We start from the raw sequence: 17,675 nt of genomic DNA, 5'->3' as shown, positions 1-17,675 counted from the left end.
GCTTGTACTGGTCATTGATAGAACTGCTGCAAATAAGTAGAATGGAAATCTTGCATGATCCTACACCCCCAGCACTACCTGTGGCTCTAAAACTCCCTGACAATGCACAAGGAACATATGTGAAAACCACCAAATTTCAAACTTCCTGATGTTCTATATGAGATGTGCACTGCCCGGGAATCGAACCCAGGTCACAAGAATGGGAACCTTGCATGATACCACTACACCAGCAGTGCTTGCTCAGCATTTGCTAACGTGGAATGCTTGTACTGGTCATTGATAGAACTGCTGCAAATAAGTAGAATGGAAATCTTGCATGATCCTACACCCCCAGCACTACCTGTGGCTCTAAAACTCCCTGACAATGCACAAGGAACATATGTGAAAACCACCAAATTTCAAACTTCCTGATGTTCCTGATGATATGAGACGTGCACTGCCCGGGAATCGAACCCAGGTCACAAGAATGGGAACCTTGCATGATACCACTGCACCAGCAGTGCTTGCTTAGCATTTGTTAACGTGGAATGCTTCTACTGGTGATTGATAGAACTGCTGCAAATAAGTAGAATGGAAATCTTGCATGATCCTACACCCCCAGTACTACCTGTGGCTCTAAAACTCCCTGACAATGCACAAGGAACATATGTGAAAACCACCAAATTTCAAACTTCCTGATGTTCTATATGAGATGTGCACTGCCCGGGAATCGAACCCAGGTCACAAGAATGGGAACCTTGCATGATACCACTACACCAGCAGTGCTTGCTCAGCATTTGCTAACGTGGAATGCTTGTACTGGTCATTGATAGAACTGCTGCAAATAAGTAGAATGGAAATCTTGCATGATCCTACACCCCCAGCACTACCTGTGGCTCTAAAACTCCCTGACAATGCACAAGGAACATATGTGAAAACCACCAAATTTCAAACTTCCTGATGTTCTATATGAGATGTGCACTGCCCGGGAATCGAACCCAGGTCACAAGAATGGGAACCTTGCATGATACCACTACACCAGCAGTGCTTGCTCAGCATTTACTAACGTGGAATGCTTGTACTGGTCATTGATAGAACTGCTGCAAATAAGTAGAATGGAAATCTTGCATGATCCTACACCCCCAGTACTACCTGTGGCTCTAAAACTCCCTGACAATGCACAAATGTGAAAAACACCTAATTTCAAACTTCTTGATGTTCTATATGAGATTTGCACTGCCCGGGAATCGAACCCAGGTCACAAGAATGGGAACCTTGCATGATACCACTACACCAGCAGTGCTTGCTCAGCATTTGCTAACGTGGAATGCTTGTACTGGTCATTGATAGAACTGCTGCAAATAAGTAGAATGGAAATCTTGCATGATCCTACACCCCGAGTACTACCTGTGGCTCTAAAACTCCCTGACAATGCACAAGGAACAAATGTGAAAAACACCAAATTTCAAACTTCCTGATGTTATATATGAGATATGCACTGCCCGGGAATCGAACCCAGGTCACAAGAATGGGAACCTTGCATGATACCACTACACCAGCAGTGCTTGCTCAGCATTTGCTAACGTGGAATGCTTGTACTGGTCATTGATAGAACTGCTGCAAATAAGTAGAATGGAAATCTTGCATGATCCTACACCCCGAGTACTACCTGTGGCTCTAAAACTCCCTGACAATGCACAAATGTGAAAAACACCAAATTTCAAACTTCCTGATGTCCTATATGAGATTTGCACTGCCCGGGAATCGAACCCAGGTCACAAGAATGGGAACCTTGCATGATACCACTACACCAGCAGTGCTTGCTCAGCATTTGCTAACGTGGAATGCTTGTACTGGTCATTGATCCTACACCCCGAGTACTACCTGTGGCTCTAAAACTCCCTGACAATGCACAAATGTGAAAAACACCAAATTTCAAATGCATGATACCACTACACCAGCAGTGCTTGCTCAGCATTTGCTAACGTGGAATGCTTGTACTGGTCATTGATAGAACTGCTGCAAATAAGTAGAATGGAAATCTTGCATGATCCTACACCCCGAGTACTACCTGTGGCTCTAAAACTCCCTGACAATGCACAAGGAACAAATGTGAAAAACACCAAATTTCAAACTTCCTGATGTTCTATATGAGATATGCACTGCCCGGGAATCGAACCCAGGTCACAAGAATGGGAACCTTGCATGATACCACTACACCAGCAGTGCTTGCTCAGCATTTGCTAACGTGGAATGCTTGTACTGGTCATTGATAGAACTGCTGCAAATAAGTAGAATGGAAATCTTGCATGATCCTACACCCCGAGTACTACCTGTGGCTCTAAAACTCCCTGACAATGCACAAATGTGAAAAACACCAAATTTCAAACTTCCTGATGTCCTATATGAGATTTGCACTGCCCGGGAATCGAACCCAGGTCACAAGAATGGGAACCTTGCATGATACCACTACACCAGCAGTGCTTGCTCAGCATTTGCTAACGTGGAATGCTTGTACTGGTCATTGATCCTACACCCCGAGTACTACCTGTGGCTCTAAAACTCCCTGACAATGCACAAATGTGAAAAACACCAAATTTCAAATGCATGATACCACTACACCAGCAGTGCTTGCTCAGCATTTGCTAACGTGGAATGCTTGTACTGGTCATTGATAGAACTGCTGCAAATAAGTAGAATGGAAATCTTGCATGATCCTACACCCCGAGTACTACCTGTGGCTCTAAAACTCCCTGACAATGCACAAGGAACAAATGTGAAAAACACCAAATTTCAAACTTCCTGATGTTATATATGAGATATGCACTGCCCGGGAATCGAACCCAGGTCACAAGAATGGGAACCTTGCATGATACCACTACACCAGCAGTGCTTGCTCAGCATTTGCTAACGTGGAATGCTTGTACTGGTCATTGATAGAACTGCTGCAAATAAGTAGAATGGAAATCTTGCATGATCCTACACCCCGAGTACTACCTGTGGCTCTAAAACTCCCTGACAATGCACAAATGTGAAAACCACCAAATTTCCAACTTCCTGATGTTCTATATGAGATGTGCACTGCCCGGGAATCGAACCCAGGTCACAAGAATGGGAACCTTGCATGATACCACTACACCAGCAGTGCTTGCTCAGCATTTGCTAACGTGGAATGCTTCTACTGGTGATTGATAGAACTGCTGCAAATAAGTAGAATGGAAATCTTGCATGATCCTACACCCCCAGTACTACCTGTGGCTCTAAAACTCCCTGACAATGCACAAGGAACATATGTGAAAACCACAAAATTTCAAACTTCCTGATGTTCTATATGAGATGTGCACTGCCCGGGAATCGAACCCAGGTCACAAGAATGGGAACCTTGCATGATACCACTACACCAGCAGTGCTTGCTCAGCATTTACTAACGTGGAATGCTTGTACTGGTCATTGATAGAACTGCTGCAAATAAGTAGAATGGAAATCTTGCATGATCCTACACCCCCAGCACTACCTGTGGCTCTAAAACTCCCTGACAATGCACAAGGAACATATGTGAAAACCACCAAATTTCAAACTTCCTGATGTTCTATATGAGATGTGCACTGCCCGGGAATCGAACCCAGGTCACAAGAATGGGAACCTTGCATTATACCACTACACCAGCAGTGCTTGCTCAGCATTTGCTAACGTGGAATGCTTGTACTGGTCATTGATAGAACTGCTGCAAATAAGTAGAATGGAAATCTTGCATGATCCTACACCCCCAGTACTACCTGTGGCTCTAAAACTCCCTGACAATGCACAAATGTGAAAAACACCAAATTTCAAACTTCCTGATGTTCTATACGAGATTTGCACTGCCCGGGAATCGAACCCAGGTCACAAGAATGGGAACCTTGCATGATACCACTACACCAGCAGTGCTTGCTCAGCATTTGCGAACGTGGAATGCTTGTACTGGTCATTGATAGATCTCCTGCAAATAAGTGGAATGGAAATCTTGCATGATCCTACACCCCGAGTACTACCTGTGGCTCTAAAACTCCCTGACAATGCACAAGGAACAAATGTGAAAAACACCAAATTTCAAACTTCCTGATGTTATATATGAGATATGCACTGCCCGGGAATCGAACCCAGGTCACAAGAATGGGAACCTTGCTTGATACCACTACACCAGCAGTGCTTGCTCAGCATTTGCTAACGTGGAATGCTTGTACTGGTCATTGATAGAACTGCTGCAAATAAGTAGAATGGAAATCTTGCATGATCCTACACCCCGAGTACTACCTGTGGCTCTAAAACTCCCTGACAATGCACAAATGTGAAAATCACCAAACTTCAAACTTCCTGATGTTCTATATGAGATGTGCACTGCCCGGGAATCGAACCCAGGTCACAAGAATGGGAACCTTGCATGATACCACTACACCAGCAGTGCTTGCTCAGCATTTACTAACGTGGAATGCTTGTACTGGTCATTGATAGAACTGCTGCAAATAAGTAGAATGGAAATCTTGCATGATCCTACACCCCCAGCACTACCTGTGGCTCTAAAACTCCCTGACAATGCACAAATGTGAAAAACACCAAATTTCAAACTTCTTGATGTTCTATATGAGATTTGCACTGCCCGGGAATCGAACCCAGGTCACAAGAATGGGAACCTTGCATGATACCACTACACCAGCAGTGCTTGCTCAGCATTTGCTAACGTGGAATGCTTGTACTGGTCATTGATAGAACTGCTGCAAATAAGTAGAATGGAAATCTTGCATGATCCTACACCCCGAGTACTACCTGTGGCTCTAAAACTCCCTGACAATGCACAAGGAACAAATGTGAAAAACACCAAATTTCAAACTTCCTGATGTTATATATGAGATATGCACTGCCCAGGAATCGAACCCAGGTCACAAGAATGGGAACCTTGCATGATACCACTACACCAGCAGTGCTTGCTCAGCATTTGCTAACGTGGAATGCTTGTACTGGTCATTGATAGAACTGCTGCAAATAAGTAGAATGGAAATCTTGCATGATCCTACACCCCGAGTACTACCTGTGGCTCTAAAACTCCCTGACAATGCACAAATGTGAAAAACACCAAATTTCAAACTTCCTGATGTCCTATATGAGATTTGCACTGCCCGGGAATCGAACCCAGGTCACAAGAATGGGAACCTTGCATGATACCACTACACCAGCAGTGCTTGCTCAGCATTTGCTAACGTGGAATGCTTGTACTGGTCATTGATCCTACACCCCGAGTACTACCTGTGGCTCTAAAACTCCCTGACAATGCACAAATGTGAAAAACACCAAATTTCAAATGCATGATACCACTACACCAGCAGTGCTTGCTCAGCATTTGCTAACGTGGAATGCTTGTACTGGTCATTGATAGAACTGCTGCAAATAAGTAGAATGGAAATCTTGCATGATCCTACACCCCGAGTACTACCTGTGGCTCTAAAACTCCCTGACAATGCACAAGGAACAAATGTGAAAAACACCAAATTTCAAACTTCCTGATGTTCTATATGAGATATGCACTGCCCGGGAATCGAACCCAGGTCACAAGAATGGGAACCTTGCATGATACCACTACACCAGCAGTGCTTGCTCAGCATTTGCTAACGTGGAATGCTTGTACTGGTCATTGATAGAACTGCTGCAAATAAGTAGAATGGAAATCTTGCATGATCCTACACCCCGAGTACTACCTGTGGCTCTAAAACTCCCTGACAATGCACAAATGTGAAAAACACCAAATTTCAAACTTCCTGATGTCCTATATGAGATTTGCACTGCCCGGGAATCGAACCCAGGTCACAAGAATGGGAACCTTGCATGATACCACTACACCAGCAGTGCTTGCTCAGCATTTGCTAACGTGGAATGCTTGTACTGGTCATTGATCCTACACCCCGAGTACTACCTGTGGCTCTAAAACTCCCTGACAATGCACAAATGTGAAAAACACCAAATTTCAAATGCATGATACCACTACACCAGCAGTGCTTGCTCAGCATTTGCTAACGTGGAATGCTTGTACTGGTCATTGATAGAACTGCTGCAAATAAGTAGAATGGAAATCTTGCATGATCCTACACCCCGAGTACTACCTGTGGCTCTAAAACTCCCTGACAATGCACAAGGAACAAATGTGAAAAACACCAAATTTCAAACTTCCTGATGTTATATATGAGATATGCACTGCCCGGGAATCGAACCCAGGTCACAAGAATGGGAACCTTGCATGATACCACTACACCAGCAGTGCTTGCTCAGCATTTGCTAACGTGGAATGCTTGTACTGGTCATTGATAGAACTGCTGCAAATAAGTAGAATGGAAATCTTGCATGATCCTACACCCCGAGTACTACCTGTGGCTCTAAAACTCCCTGACAATGCACAAATGTGAAAACCACCAAATTTCCAACTTCCTGATGTTCTATATGAGATGTGCACTGCCCGGGAATCGAACCCAGGTCACAAGAATGGGAACCTTGCATGATACCACTACACCAGCAGTGCTTGCTCAGCATTTGCTAACGTGGAATGCTTCTACTGGTGATTGATAGAACTGCTGCAAATAAGTAGAATGGAAATCTTGCATGATCCTACACCCCCAGTACTACCTGTGGCTCTAAAACTCCCTGACAATGCACAAGGAACATATGTGAAAACCACAAAATTTCAAACTTCCTGATGTTCTATATGAGATGTGCACTGCCCGGGAATCGAACCCAGGTCACAAGAATGGGAACCTTGCATGATACCACTACACCAGCAGTGCTTGCTCAGCATTTACTAACGTGGAATGCTTGTACTGGTCATTGATAGAACTGCTGCAAATAAGTAGAATGGAAATCTTGCATGATCCTACACCCCCAGCACTACCTGTGGCTCTAAAACTCCCTGACAATGCACAAGGAACATATGTGAAAACCACCAAATTTCAAACTTCCTGATGTTCTATATGAGATGTGCACTGCCCGGGAATCGAACCCAGGTCACAAGAATGGGAACCTTGCATTATACCACTACACCAGCAGTGCTTGCTCAGCATTTGCTAACGTGGAATGCTTGTACTGGTCATTGATAGAACTGCTGCAAATAAGTAGAATGGAAATCTTGCATGATCCTACACCCCCAGTACTACCTGTGGCTCTAAAACTCCCTGACAATGCACAAATGTGAAAAACACCAAATTTCAAACTTCCTGATGTTCTATACGAGATTTGCACTGCCCGGGAATCGAACCCAGGTCACAAGAATGGGAACCTTGCATGATACCACTACACCAGCAGTGCTTGCTCAGCATTTGCGAACGTGGAATGCTTGTACTGGTCATTGATAGATCTCCTGCAAATAAGTGGAATGGAAATCTTGCATGATCCTACACCCCGAGTACTACCTGTGGCTCTAAAACTCCCTGACAATGCACAAGGAACAAATGTGAAAAACACCAAATTTCAAACTTCCTGATGTTATATATGAGATATGCACTGCCCGGGAATCGAACCCAGGTCACAAGAATGGGAACCTTGCTTGATACCACTACACCAGCAGTGCTTGCTCAGCATTTGCTAACGTGGAATGCTTGTACTGGTCATTGATAGAACTGCTGCAAATAAGTAGAATGGAAATCTTGCATGATCCTACACCCCGAGTACTACCTGTGGCTCTAAAACTCCCTGACAATGCACAAATGTGAAAATCACCAAACTTCAAACTTCCTGATGTTCTATATGAGATGTGCACTGCCCGGGAATCGAACCCAGGTCACAAGAATGGGAACCTTGCATGATACCACTACACCAGCAGTGCTTGCTCAGCATTTACTAACGTGGAATGCTTGTACTGGTCATTGATAGAACTGCTGCAAATAAGTAGAATGGAAATCTTGCATGATCCTACACCCCCAGCACTACCTGTGGCTCTAAAACTCCCTGACAATGCACAAATGTGAAAAACACCAAATTTCAAACTTCTTGATGTTCTATATGAGATTTGCACTGCCCGGGAATCGAACCCAGGTCACAAGAATGGGAACCTTGCATGATACCACTACACCAGCAGTGCTTGCTCAGCATTTGCTAACGTGGAATGCTTGTACTGGTCATTGATAGAACTGCTGCAAATAAGTAGAATGGAAATCTTGCATGATCCTACACCCCGAGTACTACCTGTGGCTCTAAAACTCCCTGACAATGCACAAGGAACAAATGTGAAAAACACCAAATTTCAAACTTCCTGATGTTATATATGAGATATGCACTGCCCAGGAATCGAACCCAGGTCACAAGAATGGGAACCTTGCATGATACCACTACACCAGCAGTGCTTGCTCAGCATTTGCTAACGTGGAATGCTTGTACTGGTCATTGATAGAACTGCTGCAAATAAGTAGAATGGAAATCTTGCATGATCCTACACCCCGAGTACTACCTGTGGCTCTAAAACTCCCTGACAATGCACAAATGTGAAAAACACCAAATTTCAAACTTCCTGATGTCCTATATGAGATTTGCACTGCCCGGGAATCGAACCCAGGTCACAAGAATGGGAACCTTGCATGATACCACTACACCAGCAGTGCTTGCTCAGCATTTGCTAACGTGGAATGCTTGTACTGGTCATTGATAGAACTGCTGCAAATAAGTAGAATGGAAATCTTGCATGATCCTACACCCCCAGTACTACCTGTGGCTCTAAAACTCCCTGACAATGCACATATGTGAAAACCACCAAATTTCAAACTTCCTGATGTTCTATATGAGATTTGCACTGCCCGGGAATCGAACCCAGGTCACAAGAATGGGAACCTTGCATGATACCACTACACCAGCAGTGCTTGCTCAGCATTTGCTAACGTGGAATGCTTGTACTGGTCATTGATAGAACTGCTGCAAATAAGTAGAATGGAAATCTTGCATGATCCTACACCCCGAGTACTACCTGTGGCTCTAAAACTCCCTGACAATGCACAAATGTGAAAACCACCAAATTTCAAACTTCCTGATGTTCTACATGAGATGTGCACTGCCCGGGAATCGAACCCAGGTCTCAAGAATGGGAACCTTGCATGATACCACTACACCAGCAGTGCTTGCTCAGCATTTGCTATACGTGGAATGCTTGTACTGGTCATTGATAGATCTGCTGCAAATAAGTAGAATGGCAATCTTGCATGATCCTACACCCCGAGTACTACCTGTGGCTCTAAAACTCCCTGACAATGCACAAGGAACAAATGTGAAAACCACCAAATTTCAAACTTCCTGATGTTCTATATGAGATGTGCACTGCCCGGGAATCGAACCCAGGTCACAAGAATGGGAACCTTGCATGATACCACTACACCAGCAGTGCTTGCTTAGCATTTGCTAACGTGGAATGCTTGTACTGGTCATTGATAGAACTGCTGCAAATAAGTAGAATGGAAATCTTGCATGATCCTACACCCCCAGTACTACCTGTGGCTCTAAAACTCCCTGACAATGCACAAGGAACATATGTGAAAACCACCAAATTTCAAACTTCCTGATGTTCTATATGAGATGTGCACTGCCCGGGAATCGAACCCAGGTCACAAGAATGGGAACCTTGCATGATACCACTACACCAGCAGTGCTTGCTCAGCATTTGCTAATGTGGAATGCTTGTACTGGTCATTGATAGAACTGCTGCAAATAAGTAGAATGGAAATCTTGCATGATCCTACACCCCCAGCACTACCTGTGGCTCTAAAACTCCCTGACAATGCACAAGGAACATATGTGAAAACCACCAAATTTCAAACTTCCTGATGTTCTATATGAGATGTGCACTGCCCGGGAATCGAACCCAGGTCACAAGAATGGGAACCTTGCATGATACCACTACACCAGCAGTGCTTGCTCAGCATTTGCTAACGTGGAATGCTTGTACTGGTCATTGATAGATCTGCTGCAAATAAGTAGAATGGCAATCTTGCATGATCCTACACCCCGAGTACTACCTGTGGCTCTAAAACTCCCTGACAATGCACAAGGAACAAATGTGAAAACCACCAAATTTCAAACTTCCTGATGTTCTATATGAGATGTGCACTGCCCGGGAATCGAACCCAGGTCACAAGAATGGGAACCTTGCATGATACCACTACACCAGCAGTGCTTGCTTAGCATTTGCTAACGTGGAATGCTTGTACTGGTCATTGATAGAACTGCTGCAAATAAGTAGAATGGAAATCTTGCATGATCCTACACCCCCAGCACTACCTGTGGCTCTAAAACTCCCTGACAATGCACAAGGAACATATGTGAAAACCACCAAATTTCAAACTTCCTGATGTTCTATATGAGATGTGCACTGCCCGGGAATCGAACCCAGGTCACAAGAATGGGAACCTTGCATGATACCACTACACCAGCAGTGCTTGCTCAGCATTTGCTAACGTGGAATGCTTGTACTGGTCATTGATAGAACTGCTGCAAATAAGTAGAATGGAAATCTTGCATGATCCTACACCCCCAGTACTACCTGTGGCTCAAAAACTCCCTGACAATGCACAAGGAACATATGTGAAAACCACCAAATTTCAAACTTCCTGATGTTATATATGAGATATGCACTGCCCGGGAATCGAACCCAGGTCACAAGAATGGGAACCTTGCATGATACCACTACACCAGCAGTGCTTGCTCAGCATTTGCTAACGTGGAATGCTTGTACTGGTCATTGATAGAACTGCTGCAAATAAGTAGAATGGAAATCTTGCATGATCCTACACCCCGAGTACTACCTGTGGCTCTAAAACTCCCTGACAATGCACAAATGTGAAAACCACCAAATTTCCAACTTCCTGATGTTCTATATGAGATATGCACTGCCCGGGAATCGAACCCAGGTCACAAGAATGGGAACCTTGCATGATACCACTACAGCAGCAGTGCTTGCTCAGCATTTGCTAACGTGGAATGCTTGTACTGGTCATTGATAGAACTGCTGCAAATAAGTAGAATGGAAATCTTGCATGATCCTACACCCCGAGTACTACCTGTGGCTCTAAAACTCCCTGATAATGCACAAATGTGAAAACCACCAAATTTCAAACTTCCCGATGTTCTATATGAGATTTGCACTGCCCGGGAATCGAACCCAGGTCACAAGAATGGGAACCTTGCATGATACCACTACACCAGCAGTGCTTGCTCAGCATTTGCTAACGTGGAATGCTTGTACTGGTCATTGATAGAACTGCTGCAAATAAGTAGAATGGAAATCTTGCATGATCCTACACCCCCAGTACTACCTGTGGCTCTAAAACTCCCTGACAATGCACAAACCACCAAATTTCAAACTTCCTGATGTTCTATATGAGATGTGCACTGCCCGGGAATCGAACCCAGGTCACAAGAATGGGAACCTTGCATGATACCACTACACCAGCAGTGCTTGCTCAGCATTTACTAACGTGGAATGCTTGTACTGGTCATTGATAGAACTGCTGCAAATAAGTAGAATGGAAATCTTGCATGATCCTACACCCCCAGTACTACCTGTGGCTCTAAAACTCCCTGACAATGCACAAATGTGAAAAACACCAAATTTCAAACTTCTTGATGTTCTATATGAGATTTGCACTGCCCGGGAATCGAACCCAGGTCACAAGAATGGGAACCTTGCATGATACCACTACACCAGCAGTGCTTGCTCAGCATTTGCTAACGTGGAATGCTTGTACTGGTCATTGATAGAACTGCTGCAAATAAGTAGAATGGAAATCTTGCATGATCCTACACCCCCCAGTACTACCTGTGGCTCTAAAACTCCCTGACAATGCACATATGTGAAAACCACCAAATTTCAAACTTCCTGATGTTCTATATGAGATTTGCACTGCCCGGGAATCGAACCCAGGTCACAAGAATGGGAACCTTGCATGATACCACTACACCAGCAGTGCTTGCTCAGCATTTGCTAACGTGGAATGCTTGTACTGGTTATTGATAGAACTGCTGCAAATAAGTAGAATGGAAATCTTGCATGATCCTACACCCCGAGTACTACCTGTGGCTCTAAAACTCCCTGACAATGCACAAATGTGAAAACCACCAAATTTCAAACTTCCTGATGTTCTACATGAGATGTGCACTGCCCGGGAATCGAACCCAGGTCTCAAGAATGGGAACCTTGCATGATACCACTACACCAGCAGTGCTTGCTCAGCATTTGCTATACGTGGAATGCTTGTACTGGTCATTGATAGATCTGCTGCAAATAAGTAGAATGGCAATCTTGCATGATCCTACACCCCGAGTACTACCTGTGGCTCTAAAACTCCCTGACAATGCACAAGGAACAAATGTGAAAACCACCAAATTTCAAACTTCCTGATGTTCTATATGAGATGTGCACTGCCCGGGAATCGAACCCAGGTCACAAGAATGGGAACCTTGCATGATACCACTACACCAGCAGTGCTTGCTTAGCATTTGCTAACGTGGAATGCTTGTACTGGTCATTGATAGAACTGCTGCAAATAAGTAGAATGGAAATCTTGCATGATCCTACACCCCCAGCACTACCTGTGGCTCTAAAACTCCCTGACAATGCACAAGGAACATATGTGAAAACCACCAAATTTCAAACTTCCTGATGTTCTATATGAGATGTGCACTGCCCGGGAATCGAACCCAGGTCACAAGAATGGGAACCTTGCATGATACCACTACACCAGCAGTGCTTGCTCAGCATTTGCTAACGTGGAATGCTTGTACTGGTCATTGATAGAACTGCTGCAAATAAGTAGAATGGAAATCTTGCATGATCCTACACCCCCAGTACTACCTGTGGCTCAAAAACTCCCTGACAATGCACAAGGAACATATGTGAAAACCACCAAATTTCAAACTTCCTGATGTTATATATGAGATATGCACTGCCCGGGAATCGAACCCAGGTCACAAGAATGGGAACCTTGCATGATACCACTACACCAGCAGTGCTTGCTCAGCATTTGCTAACGTGGAATGCTTGTACTGGTCATTGATAGAACTGCTGCAAATAAGTAGAATGGAAATCTTGCATGATCCTACACCCCGAGTACTACCTGTGGCTCTAAAACTCCCTGACAATGCACAAATGTGAAAACCACCAAATTTCCAACTTCCTGATGTTCTATATGAGATATGCACTGCCCGGGAATCGAACCCAGGTCACAAGAATGGGAACCTTGCATGATACCACTACAGCAGCAGTGCTTGCTCAGCATTTGCTAACGTGGAATGCTTGTACTGGTCATTGATAGAACTGCTGCAAATAAGTAGAATGGAAATCTTGCATGATCCTACACCCCGAGTACTACCTGTGGCTCTAAAACTCCCTGATAATGCACAAATGTGAAAACCACCAAATTTCAAACTTCCCGATGTTCTATATGAGATTTGCACTGCCCGGGAATCGAACCCAGGTCACAAGAATGGGAACCTTGCATGATACCACTACACCAGCAGTGCTTGCTCAGCATTTGCTAACGTGGAATGCTTGTACTGGTCATTGATAGAACTGCTGCAAATAAGTAGAATGGAAATCTTGCATGATCCTACACCCCCAGTACTACCTGTGGCTCTAAAACTCCCTGACAATGCACAAACCACCAAATTTCAAACTTCCTGATGTTCTATATGAGATGTGCACTGCCCGGGAATCGAACCCAGGTCACAAGAATGGGAACCTTGCATGATACCACTACACCAGCAGTGCTTGCTCAGCATTTACTAACGTGGAATGCTTGTACTGGTCATTGATAGAACTGCTGCAAATAAGTAGAATGGAAATCTTGCATGATCCTACACCCCCAGTACTACCTGTGGCTCTAAAACTCCCTGACAATGCACAAATGTGAAAAACACCAAATTTCAAACTTCTTGATGTTCTATATGAGATTTGCACTGCCCGGGAATCGAACCCAGGTCACAAGAATGGGAACCTTGCATGATACCACTACACCAGCAGTGCTTGCTCAGCATTTGCTAACGTGGAATGCTTGTACTGGTCATTGATAGAACTGCTGCAAATAAGTAGAATGGAAATCTTGCATGATCCTACACCCCCAGTACTACCTGTGGCTCTAAAACTCCCTGACAATGCACATATGTGAAAACCACCAAATTTCAAACTTCCTGATGTTCTATATGAGATTTGCACTGCCCGGGAATCGAACCCAGGTCACAAGAATGGGAACCTTGCATGATACCACTACACCAGCAGTGCTTGCTCAGCATTTGCTAACGTGGAATGCTTGTACTGGTTATTGATAGAACTGCTGCAAATAAGTAGAATGGAAATCTTGCATGATCCTACACCCCGAGTACTACCTGTGGCTCTAAAACTCCCTGACAATGCACAAATGTGAAAACCACCAAATTTCAAACTTCCTGATGTTCTACATGAGATGTGCACTGCCCGGGAATCGAACCCAGGTCTCAAGAATGGGAACCTTGCATGATACCACTACACCAGCAGTGCTTGCTCAGCATTTGCTATACGTGGAATGCTTGTACTGGTCATTGATAGATCTGCTGCAAATAAGTAGAATGGCAATCTTGCATGATCCTACACCCCGAGTACTACCTGTGGCTCTAAAACTCCCTGACAATGCACAAGGAACAAATGTGAAAACCACCAAATTTCAAACTTCCTGATGTTCTATATGAGATGTGCACTGCCCGGGAATCGAACCCAGGTCACAAGAATGGGAACCTTGCATGATACCACTACACCAGCAGTGCTTGCTTAGCATTTGCTAACGTGGAATGCTTGTACTGGTCATTGATAGAACTGCTGCAAATAAGTAGAATGGAAATCTTGCATGATCCTACACCCCCAGTACTACCTGTGGCTCTAAAACTCCCTGACAATGCACAAGGAACATATGTGAAAACCACCAAATTTCAAACTTCCTGATGTTCTATATGAGATGTGCACTGCCCGGGAATCGAACCCAGGTCACAAGAATGGGAACCTTGCATGATACCACTACACCAGCAGTGCTTGCTCAGCATTTGCTAACGTGGAATGCTTGTACTGGTCATTGATAGAACTGCTGCAAATAAGTAGAATGGAAATCTTGCATGATCCTACACCCCCAGCACTACCTGTGGCTCTAAAACTCCCTGACAATGCACAAGGAACATATGTGAAAACCACCAAATTTCAAACTTCCTGATGTTCTATATGAGATGTGCACTGCCCGGGAATTGAACCCAGGTCACAAGAATGGGAACCTTGCATGATACCACTACACCAGCAGTGCTTGCTTAGCATTTGCTAACGTGGAATGCTTCTACTGGTGATTGATAGAACTGCTGCAAATAAGTAGAATGGAAATCTTGCATGATCCTACACCCCCAGTACTACCTGTGGCTCTAAAACTCCCTGACAATGCACAAGGAACATATGTGAAAACCACCAAATTTCAAACTTCCTGATGTTCCTGATGATATGAGATGTGCACTGCCCGGGAATCGAACCCAGGTCACAAGAATGGGAACCTTGCATGATACCATGCAAGAATGGGAACCTTGCATGATACCAAACACCAGCAGTGCTTGCTCAGCATTTGCTAACGTGGAATGCTTGTACTGGTCATTGATAGAACTGCTGCAAATAAGTAGAATGGAAATCTTGCATGATCCTACACCCCGAGTACTACCTGTGGCTCTAAAACTCCCTGACAATGCACAAATGTGAAAAACACCAAATTTCAAACTTCCTGATGTTCTATATGAGATTTGCACTGCCCGGGAATCGAACCCAGGTCACAAGAATGGGAACCTTGCATGATACCACTACACCAGCAGTGCTTGCTCAGCATTTGCTAACGTGGAATGCTTGTACTGGTCATTGATAGAACTGCTGCAAATAAGTAGAATGGAAATCTTGCATGATCCTACACGCCGAGTACTACCTGTGGCTCTAAAACTCACTGACAATGCACAAGGAACAAATGTGAAAAACACCAAATTTCCTGATGTTATATATGAGATATGCACTGCCCGGGAATCGAACCCAGGTCACAAGAATGGGAACCTTGCATGATACTACTACACCAGCAGTGCTTGCTCAGCATTTGCTAACGTGGAATGCTTGTACTGGTCATTGATAGAACTGCTGCAAATAAGTAGAATGGAAATCTTGCATGATCCTACACCCCGAGTACTACCTGTGGCTCTAAAACTCCCTGACAATGCACAAGGAACAAATGTGAAAACCACCAAATTTCCAACTTCCTGATGTTCTATATGAGATGTGCACTGCCCGGGAATCGAACCCAGGTCACAAGAATGGGAACCTTGCATGATACCACTACACCAGCAGTGCTTGCTCAGCATTTGCTAATGTGGAATGCTTGTACTGGTCATTGATAGAACTGCTGCAAATAAGTAGAATGGAAATCTTGCATGATCCTACACCCCCAGTACTACCTGTGGCTCTAAAACTCCCTGACAATGCACAAATGTGAAAACCACCAAATTTCAAACTTCCTGATGTTCTATATGAGATTTGCACTGCCCGGGAATCGAACCCAGGTCACAAGAATGGGAACCTTGCATGATACCACTACACCAGCAGTGCTTGCTCAGCATTTGCTAACGTGGAATGCTTGTACTGGTCATTGATAGAACTGCTGCAAATAAGTAGAATGGAAATCTTGCATGATCCTACACCCCCAGTACTACCTGTGGCTCTAAAACTCCCTGACAATGCACAAGGAACATATGTGAAAACCACCAAATTTCAAACTTCCTGATGTTCTATATGAGATGTGCACTGCCCGGGAATCGAACCCAGGTCACAAGAATGGGAACCTTGCATGATACCACTACACCAGCAGTGCTTGCTCAGCATTTGCTAACGTTGAATGCTTGTACTGGTCATTGATAGAACTGCTGCAAATGAGTAGAATGGAAATCTTGCATGATCCTACACCCCCAGTACTACCTGTGGCTCTAAAACTCCCTGACAATGCACAAGGAACATATGTGAAAACCACCAAATTTCAAACTTCCTGATGTTCTATATGAGATGTGCACTGCCCGGGAATCGAACCCAGGTTACAAGAATGGGAACCTTGCATGATACCACTACACCAGCAGTGCTTGCGCAGCATTTGCTAACGTGGAATGCTTGTACTGGTCATTGATAGAACTGCTGCAAATAAGTAGAATGGCAATCTTGCATGATCCTACACCCCGAGTACTACCTGTGGCTCTAAAACTCCCTGACAATGCACAAATGTGAAAACCACCAAATTTCAAACTTCCTGATGTTCTATATGAGATGTGCACTGCCCGGGAATCGAACCCAGGTCACAAGAATGGGAACCTTGCATGATACCACTACACCAGCAGTGCTTGCTTAGCATTTGCTAACATGGAATGCTTCTACTGGTGATTGATAGAACTGCTGCAAATAAGTAGAATGGAAATTTTGCATGATCCTACACCCCGAGTACTACCTGTGGCTCTAAAACTCCCTGACAATGCACAAATGTGAAAAACACCAAATTTCAAACTTCCTGATGTCCTATATGAGATTTGCACTGCCCGGGAATCGAACCCAGGTCACAAGAATGGGAACCTTGCATGATACCACTACACCAGCAGTGCTTGCTCAGCATTTGCTAACGTGGAAT

At 44.3% G+C, this 17,675-nt stretch overlaps 65 non-coding genes across 65 annotated transcripts; all 65 read right to left on the bottom strand.

Moving 5' to 3' along the window:
- Positions 1-165: 165 nt before the first annotated feature.
- On the bottom strand, positions 166-236 carry trnag-ccc (transfer RNA glycine (anticodon CCC)). Its single transcript has one exon. It is a non-coding gene; the product is annotated as a tRNA-Gly (tRNA).
- Positions 237-432: 196 nt separating this feature from the next.
- Positions 433-503, bottom strand: trnag-ccc (transfer RNA glycine (anticodon CCC)). Its single transcript has one exon. It is a non-coding gene; the product is annotated as a tRNA-Gly (tRNA).
- Positions 504-694: 191 nt separating this feature from the next.
- Positions 695-765, bottom strand: trnag-ccc (transfer RNA glycine (anticodon CCC)). The gene has a single exon. It is a non-coding gene; the product is annotated as a tRNA-Gly (tRNA).
- A 191-nt stretch (positions 766-956) lies between these two features.
- trnag-ccc (transfer RNA glycine (anticodon CCC)) lies at positions 957-1,027 on the bottom strand. The gene has a single exon. It is a non-coding gene; the product is annotated as a tRNA-Gly (tRNA).
- Positions 1,028-1,211: 184 nt separating this feature from the next.
- trnag-ccc (transfer RNA glycine (anticodon CCC)) lies at positions 1,212-1,282 on the bottom strand. Its single transcript has one exon. It is a non-coding gene; the product is annotated as a tRNA-Gly (tRNA).
- A 191-nt stretch (positions 1,283-1,473) lies between these two features.
- On the bottom strand, positions 1,474-1,544 carry trnag-ccc (transfer RNA glycine (anticodon CCC)). The gene has a single exon. It is a non-coding gene; the product is annotated as a tRNA-Gly (tRNA).
- Positions 1,545-1,728: 184 nt separating this feature from the next.
- trnag-ccc (transfer RNA glycine (anticodon CCC)) lies at positions 1,729-1,799 on the bottom strand. The gene has a single exon. It is a non-coding gene; the product is annotated as a tRNA-Gly (tRNA).
- Positions 1,800-2,137: 338 nt separating this feature from the next.
- trnag-ccc (transfer RNA glycine (anticodon CCC)) lies at positions 2,138-2,208 on the bottom strand. Its single transcript has one exon. It is a non-coding gene; the product is annotated as a tRNA-Gly (tRNA).
- A 184-nt stretch (positions 2,209-2,392) lies between these two features.
- trnag-ccc (transfer RNA glycine (anticodon CCC)) lies at positions 2,393-2,463 on the bottom strand. The gene has a single exon. It is a non-coding gene; the product is annotated as a tRNA-Gly (tRNA).
- Positions 2,464-2,801: 338 nt separating this feature from the next.
- Positions 2,802-2,872, bottom strand: trnag-ccc (transfer RNA glycine (anticodon CCC)). Its single transcript has one exon. It is a non-coding gene; the product is annotated as a tRNA-Gly (tRNA).
- A 184-nt stretch (positions 2,873-3,056) lies between these two features.
- On the bottom strand, positions 3,057-3,127 carry trnag-ccc (transfer RNA glycine (anticodon CCC)). The gene has a single exon. It is a non-coding gene; the product is annotated as a tRNA-Gly (tRNA).
- A 191-nt stretch (positions 3,128-3,318) lies between these two features.
- Positions 3,319-3,389, bottom strand: trnag-ccc (transfer RNA glycine (anticodon CCC)). The gene has a single exon. It is a non-coding gene; the product is annotated as a tRNA-Gly (tRNA).
- A 191-nt stretch (positions 3,390-3,580) lies between these two features.
- trnag-ccc (transfer RNA glycine (anticodon CCC)) lies at positions 3,581-3,651 on the bottom strand. Its single transcript has one exon. It is a non-coding gene; the product is annotated as a tRNA-Gly (tRNA).
- Positions 3,652-3,835: 184 nt separating this feature from the next.
- On the bottom strand, positions 3,836-3,906 carry trnag-ccc (transfer RNA glycine (anticodon CCC)). Its single transcript has one exon. It is a non-coding gene; the product is annotated as a tRNA-Gly (tRNA).
- Positions 3,907-4,097: 191 nt separating this feature from the next.
- trnag-ccc (transfer RNA glycine (anticodon CCC)) lies at positions 4,098-4,168 on the bottom strand. The gene has a single exon. It is a non-coding gene; the product is annotated as a tRNA-Gly (tRNA).
- A 184-nt stretch (positions 4,169-4,352) lies between these two features.
- Positions 4,353-4,423, bottom strand: trnag-ccc (transfer RNA glycine (anticodon CCC)). The gene has a single exon. It is a non-coding gene; the product is annotated as a tRNA-Gly (tRNA).
- Positions 4,424-4,607: 184 nt separating this feature from the next.
- Positions 4,608-4,678, bottom strand: trnag-ccc (transfer RNA glycine (anticodon CCC)). Its single transcript has one exon. It is a non-coding gene; the product is annotated as a tRNA-Gly (tRNA).
- Positions 4,679-4,869: 191 nt separating this feature from the next.
- trnag-ccc (transfer RNA glycine (anticodon CCC)) lies at positions 4,870-4,940 on the bottom strand. The gene has a single exon. It is a non-coding gene; the product is annotated as a tRNA-Gly (tRNA).
- Positions 4,941-5,124: 184 nt separating this feature from the next.
- On the bottom strand, positions 5,125-5,195 carry trnag-ccc (transfer RNA glycine (anticodon CCC)). Its single transcript has one exon. It is a non-coding gene; the product is annotated as a tRNA-Gly (tRNA).
- A 338-nt stretch (positions 5,196-5,533) lies between these two features.
- Positions 5,534-5,604, bottom strand: trnag-ccc (transfer RNA glycine (anticodon CCC)). Its single transcript has one exon. It is a non-coding gene; the product is annotated as a tRNA-Gly (tRNA).
- Positions 5,605-5,788: 184 nt separating this feature from the next.
- Positions 5,789-5,859, bottom strand: trnag-ccc (transfer RNA glycine (anticodon CCC)). The gene has a single exon. It is a non-coding gene; the product is annotated as a tRNA-Gly (tRNA).
- A 338-nt stretch (positions 5,860-6,197) lies between these two features.
- On the bottom strand, positions 6,198-6,268 carry trnag-ccc (transfer RNA glycine (anticodon CCC)). The gene has a single exon. It is a non-coding gene; the product is annotated as a tRNA-Gly (tRNA).
- Positions 6,269-6,452: 184 nt separating this feature from the next.
- trnag-ccc (transfer RNA glycine (anticodon CCC)) lies at positions 6,453-6,523 on the bottom strand. Its single transcript has one exon. It is a non-coding gene; the product is annotated as a tRNA-Gly (tRNA).
- Positions 6,524-6,714: 191 nt separating this feature from the next.
- trnag-ccc (transfer RNA glycine (anticodon CCC)) lies at positions 6,715-6,785 on the bottom strand. Its single transcript has one exon. It is a non-coding gene; the product is annotated as a tRNA-Gly (tRNA).
- A 191-nt stretch (positions 6,786-6,976) lies between these two features.
- Positions 6,977-7,047, bottom strand: trnag-ccc (transfer RNA glycine (anticodon CCC)). The gene has a single exon. It is a non-coding gene; the product is annotated as a tRNA-Gly (tRNA).
- A 184-nt stretch (positions 7,048-7,231) lies between these two features.
- trnag-ccc (transfer RNA glycine (anticodon CCC)) lies at positions 7,232-7,302 on the bottom strand. The gene has a single exon. It is a non-coding gene; the product is annotated as a tRNA-Gly (tRNA).
- A 191-nt stretch (positions 7,303-7,493) lies between these two features.
- Positions 7,494-7,564, bottom strand: trnag-ccc (transfer RNA glycine (anticodon CCC)). The gene has a single exon. It is a non-coding gene; the product is annotated as a tRNA-Gly (tRNA).
- Positions 7,565-7,748: 184 nt separating this feature from the next.
- trnag-ccc (transfer RNA glycine (anticodon CCC)) lies at positions 7,749-7,819 on the bottom strand. Its single transcript has one exon. It is a non-coding gene; the product is annotated as a tRNA-Gly (tRNA).
- A 184-nt stretch (positions 7,820-8,003) lies between these two features.
- Positions 8,004-8,074, bottom strand: trnag-ccc (transfer RNA glycine (anticodon CCC)). The gene has a single exon. It is a non-coding gene; the product is annotated as a tRNA-Gly (tRNA).
- Positions 8,075-8,265: 191 nt separating this feature from the next.
- trnag-ccc (transfer RNA glycine (anticodon CCC)) lies at positions 8,266-8,336 on the bottom strand. Its single transcript has one exon. It is a non-coding gene; the product is annotated as a tRNA-Gly (tRNA).
- Positions 8,337-8,520: 184 nt separating this feature from the next.
- trnag-ccc (transfer RNA glycine (anticodon CCC)) lies at positions 8,521-8,591 on the bottom strand. Its single transcript has one exon. It is a non-coding gene; the product is annotated as a tRNA-Gly (tRNA).
- A 184-nt stretch (positions 8,592-8,775) lies between these two features.
- Positions 8,776-8,846, bottom strand: trnag-ccc (transfer RNA glycine (anticodon CCC)). The gene has a single exon. It is a non-coding gene; the product is annotated as a tRNA-Gly (tRNA).
- A 184-nt stretch (positions 8,847-9,030) lies between these two features.
- Positions 9,031-9,101, bottom strand: trnag-ccc (transfer RNA glycine (anticodon CCC)). The gene has a single exon. It is a non-coding gene; the product is annotated as a tRNA-Gly (tRNA).
- A 192-nt stretch (positions 9,102-9,293) lies between these two features.
- trnag-ccc (transfer RNA glycine (anticodon CCC)) lies at positions 9,294-9,364 on the bottom strand. Its single transcript has one exon. It is a non-coding gene; the product is annotated as a tRNA-Gly (tRNA).
- A 191-nt stretch (positions 9,365-9,555) lies between these two features.
- On the bottom strand, positions 9,556-9,626 carry trnag-ccc (transfer RNA glycine (anticodon CCC)). The gene has a single exon. It is a non-coding gene; the product is annotated as a tRNA-Gly (tRNA).
- Positions 9,627-9,817: 191 nt separating this feature from the next.
- Positions 9,818-9,888, bottom strand: trnag-ccc (transfer RNA glycine (anticodon CCC)). Its single transcript has one exon. It is a non-coding gene; the product is annotated as a tRNA-Gly (tRNA).
- Positions 9,889-10,079: 191 nt separating this feature from the next.
- Positions 10,080-10,150, bottom strand: trnag-ccc (transfer RNA glycine (anticodon CCC)). The gene has a single exon. It is a non-coding gene; the product is annotated as a tRNA-Gly (tRNA).
- A 191-nt stretch (positions 10,151-10,341) lies between these two features.
- trnag-ccc (transfer RNA glycine (anticodon CCC)) lies at positions 10,342-10,412 on the bottom strand. Its single transcript has one exon. It is a non-coding gene; the product is annotated as a tRNA-Gly (tRNA).
- Positions 10,413-10,603: 191 nt separating this feature from the next.
- Positions 10,604-10,674, bottom strand: trnag-ccc (transfer RNA glycine (anticodon CCC)). The gene has a single exon. It is a non-coding gene; the product is annotated as a tRNA-Gly (tRNA).
- Positions 10,675-10,858: 184 nt separating this feature from the next.
- trnag-ccc (transfer RNA glycine (anticodon CCC)) lies at positions 10,859-10,929 on the bottom strand. The gene has a single exon. It is a non-coding gene; the product is annotated as a tRNA-Gly (tRNA).
- Positions 10,930-11,113: 184 nt separating this feature from the next.
- Positions 11,114-11,184, bottom strand: trnag-ccc (transfer RNA glycine (anticodon CCC)). Its single transcript has one exon. It is a non-coding gene; the product is annotated as a tRNA-Gly (tRNA).
- Positions 11,185-11,360: 176 nt separating this feature from the next.
- On the bottom strand, positions 11,361-11,431 carry trnag-ccc (transfer RNA glycine (anticodon CCC)). The gene has a single exon. It is a non-coding gene; the product is annotated as a tRNA-Gly (tRNA).
- Positions 11,432-11,615: 184 nt separating this feature from the next.
- On the bottom strand, positions 11,616-11,686 carry trnag-ccc (transfer RNA glycine (anticodon CCC)). The gene has a single exon. It is a non-coding gene; the product is annotated as a tRNA-Gly (tRNA).
- A 185-nt stretch (positions 11,687-11,871) lies between these two features.
- Positions 11,872-11,942, bottom strand: trnag-ccc (transfer RNA glycine (anticodon CCC)). The gene has a single exon. It is a non-coding gene; the product is annotated as a tRNA-Gly (tRNA).
- A 184-nt stretch (positions 11,943-12,126) lies between these two features.
- Positions 12,127-12,197, bottom strand: trnag-ccc (transfer RNA glycine (anticodon CCC)). The gene has a single exon. It is a non-coding gene; the product is annotated as a tRNA-Gly (tRNA).
- A 192-nt stretch (positions 12,198-12,389) lies between these two features.
- trnag-ccc (transfer RNA glycine (anticodon CCC)) lies at positions 12,390-12,460 on the bottom strand. The gene has a single exon. It is a non-coding gene; the product is annotated as a tRNA-Gly (tRNA).
- A 191-nt stretch (positions 12,461-12,651) lies between these two features.
- trnag-ccc (transfer RNA glycine (anticodon CCC)) lies at positions 12,652-12,722 on the bottom strand. Its single transcript has one exon. It is a non-coding gene; the product is annotated as a tRNA-Gly (tRNA).
- A 191-nt stretch (positions 12,723-12,913) lies between these two features.
- Positions 12,914-12,984, bottom strand: trnag-ccc (transfer RNA glycine (anticodon CCC)). The gene has a single exon. It is a non-coding gene; the product is annotated as a tRNA-Gly (tRNA).
- A 184-nt stretch (positions 12,985-13,168) lies between these two features.
- trnag-ccc (transfer RNA glycine (anticodon CCC)) lies at positions 13,169-13,239 on the bottom strand. Its single transcript has one exon. It is a non-coding gene; the product is annotated as a tRNA-Gly (tRNA).
- Positions 13,240-13,423: 184 nt separating this feature from the next.
- On the bottom strand, positions 13,424-13,494 carry trnag-ccc (transfer RNA glycine (anticodon CCC)). Its single transcript has one exon. It is a non-coding gene; the product is annotated as a tRNA-Gly (tRNA).
- A 176-nt stretch (positions 13,495-13,670) lies between these two features.
- trnag-ccc (transfer RNA glycine (anticodon CCC)) lies at positions 13,671-13,741 on the bottom strand. Its single transcript has one exon. It is a non-coding gene; the product is annotated as a tRNA-Gly (tRNA).
- A 184-nt stretch (positions 13,742-13,925) lies between these two features.
- Positions 13,926-13,996, bottom strand: trnag-ccc (transfer RNA glycine (anticodon CCC)). The gene has a single exon. It is a non-coding gene; the product is annotated as a tRNA-Gly (tRNA).
- A 184-nt stretch (positions 13,997-14,180) lies between these two features.
- trnag-ccc (transfer RNA glycine (anticodon CCC)) lies at positions 14,181-14,251 on the bottom strand. Its single transcript has one exon. It is a non-coding gene; the product is annotated as a tRNA-Gly (tRNA).
- A 184-nt stretch (positions 14,252-14,435) lies between these two features.
- On the bottom strand, positions 14,436-14,506 carry trnag-ccc (transfer RNA glycine (anticodon CCC)). The gene has a single exon. It is a non-coding gene; the product is annotated as a tRNA-Gly (tRNA).
- A 192-nt stretch (positions 14,507-14,698) lies between these two features.
- On the bottom strand, positions 14,699-14,769 carry trnag-ccc (transfer RNA glycine (anticodon CCC)). Its single transcript has one exon. It is a non-coding gene; the product is annotated as a tRNA-Gly (tRNA).
- A 191-nt stretch (positions 14,770-14,960) lies between these two features.
- On the bottom strand, positions 14,961-15,031 carry trnag-ccc (transfer RNA glycine (anticodon CCC)). The gene has a single exon. It is a non-coding gene; the product is annotated as a tRNA-Gly (tRNA).
- A 191-nt stretch (positions 15,032-15,222) lies between these two features.
- On the bottom strand, positions 15,223-15,293 carry trnag-ccc (transfer RNA glycine (anticodon CCC)). Its single transcript has one exon. It is a non-coding gene; the product is annotated as a tRNA-Gly (tRNA).
- A 479-nt stretch (positions 15,294-15,772) lies between these two features.
- trnag-ccc (transfer RNA glycine (anticodon CCC)) lies at positions 15,773-15,843 on the bottom strand. The gene has a single exon. It is a non-coding gene; the product is annotated as a tRNA-Gly (tRNA).
- A 184-nt stretch (positions 15,844-16,027) lies between these two features.
- trnag-ccc (transfer RNA glycine (anticodon CCC)) lies at positions 16,028-16,098 on the bottom strand. Its single transcript has one exon. It is a non-coding gene; the product is annotated as a tRNA-Gly (tRNA).
- Positions 16,099-16,289: 191 nt separating this feature from the next.
- trnag-ccc (transfer RNA glycine (anticodon CCC)) lies at positions 16,290-16,360 on the bottom strand. The gene has a single exon. It is a non-coding gene; the product is annotated as a tRNA-Gly (tRNA).
- A 184-nt stretch (positions 16,361-16,544) lies between these two features.
- trnag-ccc (transfer RNA glycine (anticodon CCC)) lies at positions 16,545-16,615 on the bottom strand. Its single transcript has one exon. It is a non-coding gene; the product is annotated as a tRNA-Gly (tRNA).
- Positions 16,616-16,806: 191 nt separating this feature from the next.
- trnag-ccc (transfer RNA glycine (anticodon CCC)) lies at positions 16,807-16,877 on the bottom strand. Its single transcript has one exon. It is a non-coding gene; the product is annotated as a tRNA-Gly (tRNA).
- A 191-nt stretch (positions 16,878-17,068) lies between these two features.
- On the bottom strand, positions 17,069-17,139 carry trnag-ccc (transfer RNA glycine (anticodon CCC)). The gene has a single exon. It is a non-coding gene; the product is annotated as a tRNA-Gly (tRNA).
- A 184-nt stretch (positions 17,140-17,323) lies between these two features.
- On the bottom strand, positions 17,324-17,394 carry trnag-ccc (transfer RNA glycine (anticodon CCC)). The gene has a single exon. It is a non-coding gene; the product is annotated as a tRNA-Gly (tRNA).
- A 184-nt stretch (positions 17,395-17,578) lies between these two features.
- On the bottom strand, positions 17,579-17,649 carry trnag-ccc (transfer RNA glycine (anticodon CCC)). Its single transcript has one exon. It is a non-coding gene; the product is annotated as a tRNA-Gly (tRNA).
- Between the last annotated feature and the right edge of the window lie 26 nt (positions 17,650-17,675).

The sequence above is a fragment of the Paramormyrops kingsleyae genome, chromosome 5 (assembly GCF_048594095.1).
Source record: "Paramormyrops kingsleyae isolate MSU_618 chromosome 5, PKINGS_0.4, whole genome shotgun sequence".
Classification (NCBI taxonomy): Eukaryota; Metazoa; Chordata; class Actinopteri; order Osteoglossiformes; family Mormyridae; genus Paramormyrops; species Paramormyrops kingsleyae.
The sequence above is the reverse complement of the archived record's forward strand: the minus strand, read 5'-3'. Positions and strand labels throughout refer to the sequence as shown.